The 8,167-nt window shown below is 53.7% G+C and overlaps 1 pseudogene; it reads left to right on the top strand.

Moving 5' to 3' along the window:
- The first annotated feature begins 280 nt into the window (after window positions 1-280).
- Window positions 281-1,235, top strand: LOC115652417 (annotated as a pseudogene).
- Window positions 1,236-8,167: the final 6,932 nt, after the last annotated feature.

Here is an 8,167-nt window from a genome sequence, read left to right as displayed (position 1 = left end):
AAGTGAATTAAAAATATTATGTTCCAGTCCATGAACTCCAGATTTTTTGTTTTCCCAGAGTTAATTTTTAACTTTGTGGCTATGATGCATGGTAATTTAACATTAATCAGCTCGGTATAATGTATTATTCGCTGAAGGTGTTGACTTGCTTTTTGTATTAACATTAAAGAAAGCTGTCAGTAAGTAAATCTTGAAAATGAAGTGTGTAGGTGATTCCTGCATTGTCTTGTTTTATGGGCTTGCAAGGCATGAGGAAAAAATCCTAAATCCAGCTGTGTAAATGAGTATGGAAGATTGATTTTCTGTTCAAAATTGTTTTAATTGGCAACACTGGCATGGGGAAAACCTGCTTAGTCTGACAATTCACTTTCACTTTTATCACCAGGTCAAGGAGACACTATCAGGGTTGACTTTGATTAAGACTGTGAAGATAAATGGTGGAAAAGTGAAGCTGCAGATCTAGGACACAACAGGACAGGAGAGATTCCAGTCCATTATGCAGAGTTGCTATCGCTGAACTAATGCATTAATATTGGCCTATAACATAACCCATGAAGAATCCTTCCAATGCCTTCCTGAATGGCTGAAAGAAATAGAACAGCATGCCAGCAATAAAATCATAACTGCTAGCGGGTAAATGGTTGATTTAGCTGAGAAAAGAGAAGCCTCCTCCCCCACAGAGCTGAAGGATTTTCAGAAGCCCAAAACATATACTATCTGATTACCTTAGTTTTTAGCAGAGGTTATGTGGAAAAACTTTGTGTACTTAGTGTGCCATTTGATCAGCAAGGCAAGACAGAACACACTTGTAAACAATGTGGCATCCCCGGCACCAGGACAGGGGGAAAGTATTCACTGTTTGACTTCCTGTAATTTGAATTAAGAGCTGGCCTGAAATCGACCCCAAATGAGCCACGAGACTGACTGCTGAGATTTCTTAGTTGGAGATAATTTCTGCTACTTGGACCCATCTGACTCACCTAAGTCTGGTGACTGATCTTAAAGCGGGCTAGCCACTCTGCCTACAGATCAACATAGAATATAATATGGTTTAATCTTATTTGCAGTCTTTGGAGATGGTTAGGGAAAAAAGTTTGCACAAGGTGCTTGATAAAATCCAGAGCATGGGCTGCTGGGTCACTTTCTGTTGCTGACTAGAACAGCCTCCTTTCATGTTGCAGAATGCATGATCTTTTGTGCAGCACGTTTGGTCCTTTTTTAAAGATGAACTTTAACCTTTGGACTATACTGGCATTCTTCCAGGCAGGTAGGCAGCCAGCCAAGTGAATGCTTCAGATGTGTATATGGCATGTGCCCATAGCATCCCAATTCAGGACTCAATTGTATGTTTTGAAATAGTGTGTTATCTCTCTCATCCACAGGCACTTTCATGAACTTGGAATTTAAAAACTATATATCAACATTTCCAAGCAAACAACAATTTGGAAAAAGATATGGATACCGGCTCTATCACTCTTTTTGGTGCTAGCAGTTCACCTAAATAGTTCAGAGACAAGACAGTTTTATTACATTACTGTCCTCTGAATGTGTAACTTTTGAGTAAAGTACACTAACAAGCACTATCCATAAAATATTACCTATTTTTCTCAGCCTGACAAAAGAGTTAGGGACTATACTGCTTTGATGTCAGTTGTGGAGAGAAGACTTTTTTCCTTCAGTCAAAAAAGCTCTGTAAACAATTTCCTAATTTAATGAATTAGTTTTGAGAGTACTTATTGATGGAGTGTGACAGGGTGCACTCACCCCACACTGGACAGGGAAAGGTTAACTCCTTGTTGTGGGCCGAAGAAGCCATGCCCCCACATCCCTACAAGACATGCTGCAAGGGTAGCACTAGTATGAAAGGGAGCAGCCAAGGAGGAAGGATGCACCTCACAGGCCCAGCCTGGGAGCAGCTGGAACACCTGACTGTGGAAGCCAGAGATGCTGAGACCCAGACAGAGGCTCAGGTACCTACATACACCCAAGAGGGATCAGAGTCACTAGGAACTGCACACACCAAGAAGCCCAGATGACACCTCAACTGTTGCTCTGAGAGACATGGTAGGAAGTGGTCTGAGGGGGGAAGCTAGCTATGGTCCTGGGGGTAGTGGGCATGTTTCGGTTGGAGCCCTGCAGACTCAGTGACAGTGTGTTAAGGCTCTGAGTTGGGACCTGGTGGAGCAGGATGGACTTGGGTACCCTGCAACTGCCACCCACCACCCAAGATGACAGTCTGTTGGCTCAGGCCGCAAGTCCTCACCGTGCTGCAGATAAGGGCAACCCCGCTGGCTCTGGCTGCAAGACTTTACTGCTCTGTGGATAGGGGCAACTCTGCTGACTCGAACTGGCCTCTGGCTGTTGGGCCACACAGCTCTGAGGGAGAGGGCATCAGTATTGATTCTGACCACTAGGCCATATCGTCCCAGAGGTGAAGGCAATTCTATCAACTCTAGCCATTTGGCATCACTGCCCTGAGGTAGAGGACGGCTCGGAGGACAGGGTATACTCACCCCTCACTGGATGGGGTTCCATGAAGTTAAAAAATCAGATCTGACCAAAATATTGTGCTTGCATTGATCATGTATCAGGGTTCCAAGGGAGAGCATAGTTTTAGATGGCAGTCCAATGTATTTGAGAAACAAGGTGTAGTTAGAGTTCTTGCCGGAGAAGCTAGCATACAAATGTGTGCATTTTTTTTAAGCTCCAGTGAAAATGGCAATAAGTGTTACGAATCTCTTATCTGTTTATGCAACCTAATTCCCTGTTGATAGATGCCATGAAGAAGCAGGGTAGACAGCATTACTCCAGGTCTGCTTCTTATGACAAGGTTAGATCTTTTAGGAGAGAAGGTCTACTCATCTGTGACCCTCCCAATTTTAGATCATAAACTAGCAGGTCAAGTGTGACTACATGACTTACAAGTTTACATCCTTTATTGAACATCTCTTACAGGAGCATAAATAACACTTCCCAGCCATTGTTAAGGAGAGTAAATTATTAGCCAGAACCTCTTTCCAAGCTCGTTGAATCCACAGACACTGCTGCTAGATCTATCTCCACAGCAGTTGTCATGCTCAGAGCATTGTGGTTTCAGTTATCAGGATTCCTGAGAGAGGTTCAGAATATGGCTGAGGACCTCCTATTTGATGGTCAGAAGCTCTTCTCTGGAACTACAGACTAGTGCCCTGCACATGCTGAAGGACTCCAGGGCCACATTTCGGTCTCTGGGTATATACAGCCCTACAGCCATGAAGCGATTTAACAAGTCTCAAACTACCCAGAGATCCCACCTGGCTCAGTTCTATGGTTGTCATTGAACCACCAAACCCACCAGAAAAAGAGATTCCAGAGGAAATGAGCTCTCACCCTCCTTCAGCTAGGAAACCCGTCTCCATATCAATTTGTTGGAATTTAGGGAAGTCAGGAATGCTGCCTTCAGTTCCTACCACTCATCAAGGGCAAATCACTCAATCCTGAGGACGAAGTAGCTTGCATATTCTGTATCAGAGAGGGAGGAGAAGTCCCCCCCTCCCCCTGCTGTTTGCCAAAGCTGTAAAGTTGTGGGACTGGTGTATGATCTCAGCCACTAACCTTCCTTGAGTCCAGATTGTCAGTCAGCATGCTCAGCAGGCGCTTCTCCTAGGACTGTGAATGAGAATTGGAATCTCAAATCCTTCATGGGATATTGTAGAGGTGGGAACTTTCACAGGGGGAACTATTCGCTACATCCAGCAACAGGAAGTGCCCCTTATTCTGCTTAAGAGGAGGCCTAGGTCACCTTTTTGGGAGATGCCTTTCTCCTTCCTTGGATGAAGAGCCTGTTCTTCTTCGAGTGATTGCTCACATCCATTCCAGTTAGGTGTGCGCGCCGCGCGTGCACGTTCGTCGGAAACTTTTTACCCTAGCAACTCCAGTGGGCCGGCAGGTCGCCCCCTGGAGTGGCGCCGCCATGGCGCCCAATATATATCCCTGCCGGCCCGCCCGCTCCTCAGTTCCTTCTTACCGCCGTGTCGGTCGTTGGAACTGTGGAGCGCGGCATAGCTGTCCTCCACGTCCCTAGCTCTCCTAGTTTCTATCGCTTGTTTATCGCTTATCTCTAGTTCTATAGATAGTTGTTAATTAGTATTGTTAAGTAGATAGTTTAGTAAATAGCTGTTAAGTAGTTCCTGGCCGGGGGGCTTAGCCCTTCCCGGCACCGGGCGCCAGGCTCATGCCTGTTTCGCCAGGCTTCAAGCAGTGTGCGGCCTGCAAGAAGCCCATGCCTACCAGCGATCCCCACGAAGCGTGCCTGAAGTGCCTCGGGGAATCGCACAGATCTGACAAGTGCCGCATCTGTAAGGCTTTTAAGCCGAGGACAAAAAAGGAGAGGGATCAGAGGCTCCGAACTCTCCTAATGGAGGCGGCACTTGACCCGTCGACTTCGCAGACCGTGGTTTCGGCACCGGCACCGGATCGCTCCGGCACCGAGAAGACTCCTCGGCACCGACCTTCTCCGGCACCGGAATCAGTGCCTAGGCCGTCGAAGTCTAATACTCCGGCCAGGCAGACCCGGCTTGAACGCCCGGCCTCGACATCGGCTGCGGCGCCGCCGACACCGTCAGCACCGTTGACTCCGGGCCCGGCGGGTCTGTTGAGTCCGGTGCCGCCGAGCTCCCCCATGAGATCTGGGGTTGAGATAATGGTCCCATCCACACCGGAGACCTTCGCCTCGGCTCGGGACCTTATTGCCCTGACGGAGCCTACTCGGCTGCCACCCCCGGTTCCTCCGGTGCGGGTCACGTCCAGAGGCAAGCCCATGATGTCGGCACCGCCCTCGGACAGTCGTTCGCCATCCAGGCCCCGACGTCTTGGGCGCTCCAGATCCCGACGCCGCTCGCAGTCCCGGCACCGCTCCCCTCAGCGGTACCGGTCGCACTCGCGGCACCGGTCGGCATCGAGACGGTCGCGGTCAGGCTCCAGTCGACACCGGCACCGCGACTCCAGGAGCAGGTCCCGACGCTACTCGCCGCACCGGTCGACCTCCCGGCACCGAGCTGGTGGCAGGTCCCGGTCCCGATCTCGCTCGACCTCCCGGCACCGAGCTGGTGGCAGGTCCCGGTCCCGGTCGATCTCCCGGCACCGAGCTGGTAGTAGGTCCCGGCACCGAAGCAGCGCCCGGCACCGTGACAGATCCCGGCACCGAAGCAGCGCCCGGCACCGTGACAGATCCCGGTCCCGAAGCAGCGCCCGGCACCGTGACAGATCCCGGTCCCGGCACCGTTATGACTCCCGGCACCGGTCCCCGGCACCGAGACGATCCTCCGTGCCGGCCCGCGCAGACCCGTACCATCCAGGGTCGGCCCCGCCGTGGCCCTCCAGGCAGCCGTCCGTGTCCTCCCAGACGGACAGCGGCTATGCGCTGGGCACCGACCGGCAGGCGGCGCTGTTTGCTGATCCGCCGCTGCAGGACCAAGGCCCCCCACAGTGGGGATTCTGGACACCCTGGGCGTACCATCAGGCCCAGGGCCCCCAGCAGCTCCCTGCTAGGCCGGCGACTGCGGAGCGTAGGGCCCCTGAAGCCTCTTTGTCTCGCCCCCCTCCCTCCCCGGAAGGGGACGAAGGGTCCAAACAGCAGGACTCCGCTGCGGCTCCGGAGACAGAGGCGAGGGCTGAGGAAGACCCTCAGTTGGACACTATTGTGCCTGGGGTCTCATCATCCTCCTCCCCGGATGAGGCGGTGGCGGGTACCTCCTCCAACAGTCCCCCCCCCGCTGGATCTCAGGGCGCACCAGGACCTCCTCAGGCGATTGGCTCAAAACCTGAGTCTGCAGGCAGAGGAGGTCTCGGAGATAGAGGACCCAATTGTTACCATCCTCTCTTCCGATGCTCCCACCAGGGTCGCCCTGCCGTTTATACGGACCATTCAGGCCAATGCCAATACTATCTGGCAGTCCCCGGCCTCCATCCCTCCGACAGCGAAAGGAGTCGAGAGGAAGTACATGGCCCCTTCTAAGGGGTACGAATATTTACATGTTCACCCGACTCCCGGTTCACTGGTAGTGCAATCGGTGAACGATAGGGAGCGTCACGGCCAGGAGGCTCCGGCCCCCAAATCCAGAGAAGCCAGGCGGATGGACCTCCTTGGCCGTAAGGTGTATTCGGCTGGGGCGCTGCAGCTCAGGGTCTCTAACCAACAGGCCCTGCTGAGCAGATACGCCTTTAACTCCTGGGTGGCAGTGGACAAATTTAAGGAGCTGCTGCCACAGGATGCTCGCCAAGAGTTCACGGCCATCTTGGACGAAGGCAAGAAGGTCGCGCGCACGGCCTTGCAAGCCTCCTTGGACGCTGCGGACTCGGCTGCCCATACCCTCGCGTCAGGAGTTACGATGCGTCGCATCTCCTGGCTGCAGGTTTCCGGCCTTCCGCCAGAGCTCCAGCACACGATACAGGACCTTCCTTTCGAAGGCCAGGGCCTGTTTTCCGATAAGACAGACCCCAGACTTAAGAGTTTAAAGGACAACCGGGTCATTGCGCGGTCCCTCGGGATGCACACCCCCGTGACACAGCGTAGACCCTTTAGGCCGCAGCAACAGCAGCACCGTCGGCCGTTTTCCCAGTTCCGCCAGCGGCAGGACCCTTACAGGCGCCGCGGCAGGAACGGGAGGCGCAGGCAGTCGGGGAACCAAGGGGGGCAGAACCAAGGCTCCTCAAAACCCCCGCCTGGTCCTAAGCCTTCATTTTGAAGGTGCGCTCGAGGGCGCAGTAACAGTTTCCCCTACGGATCCTTCCCCTCCGTTTTCCAACCGCCTTTCGTTTTTCCTCCCGGCGTGGTCCCAAATAACATCGGACCGCTGGGTCTTGAGCGTGGTGCAGACGGGGGTACCGCCTGCAGTTTGTTTCGTTCCCTCCTTCCCGCCCTCCTTCCTCGTCCCTCTTCAGGGACCCCTCTCACGAGCAATTCCTTCGGCAGGAGGTGCGGACGCTCCTCAGCAAAGGAGCTATAGAGGCGGTTCCCGAAAACGAGAAAGGCAAGGGGTTTTATTCCCGCTATTTTCTGATCCCCAAGGCCAAGGGGGGCCTCAGGCCTATCCTCGACCTGCGAGAACTCAACAAATACCTCGTGAAGTTGAAGTTCCGCATGGTATCCCTGGGGACCATCATTCCATCCCTGGATCCGGGAGACTGGTACGCCGCCCTCGACATGCAGGACGCGTATTTCCACGTTGCCATTTGGCCACGCCACAGACGCTTCCTCCGCTTCGTTGTGGGGGCTCGTCATTATCAATTTGCGGTCCTCCCGTTTGGCCTGTCCACGGCCCCGAGGGTGTTTACAAAATGCATGGCAGTTGTCGTGGCGCATCTTCGGCGCAACCGTGTCCACGTGTTCCCTTATCTGGACGATTGGTTGATTCGGGGCACGTCGGAACAGCAGGTGTACAGCCATGTCCGCGTGATCACCGGCATGTTTGCGAGTCTGGGCCTCTTGATAAACACAGACAAGTCCACCCTGAGGCCCACTCAGAAGGTGGAATTTATCGGGGCCGTCCTGGACGCCACTGTGGGCAGGGCCTCGCTGCCTCGGCAGCGGTTCCAGACCATGGCGGCGATCGTTCAACGCTTGCGGTCAGCCCCGTTGACGTCAGTGAGGACATGTCTAACCCTGTTAGGCCACATGGCGGCGTGCACTTTTGTGACCGACTACGCTCGGCTCCGCATGAGGCCTCTCCAGCCTGTGGCTTATCAGTCATTACAGACCAAGGCAACCGCTAGACATGTTAATCACAGTCCCCCAGAAGGTCTTAGATTCCCTCGGCTGGTGGGTGGACCAGTCCGTATTGTGTGCGGGTCTTCCCTTTCACCCGTCTCAGCCCTCGGTATCCCTGACAACGGATGCCTCAGATCTAGGCTGGGGGGCCCACCTAGGGACCCTGCGGACGCAGGGCCTATGGTCCCAGGAGGAGGTGGGGCTACATATCAACATGAGGGAGTTGAGAGCGGTCCGCCTTGCTTGCCAAACGTTTTTGTCATCAGCTTCAGGGTCGTTGTGTAGCCGTGTTCACGGACAACACGACGACCATGTATTATATCAACAAGCAGGGCGGCACCAGGTCCCCTCCCTGTGCCTCGAGGCGATACGACTCTGGGACTTTTGCGTAGCCCACTCCATTCACCTCAGGGCTTCCTT

This window comes from Gopherus evgoodei, chromosome 5 (assembly GCF_007399415.2).
Source record: "Gopherus evgoodei ecotype Sinaloan lineage chromosome 5, rGopEvg1_v1.p, whole genome shotgun sequence".
In the NCBI taxonomy this organism is placed as follows: domain Eukaryota; kingdom Metazoa; phylum Chordata; order Testudines; family Testudinidae; genus Gopherus; species Gopherus evgoodei.
Note: the sequence above shows the minus strand (reverse complement) of the source record. Positions and strands in the feature narration are given on the sequence as shown.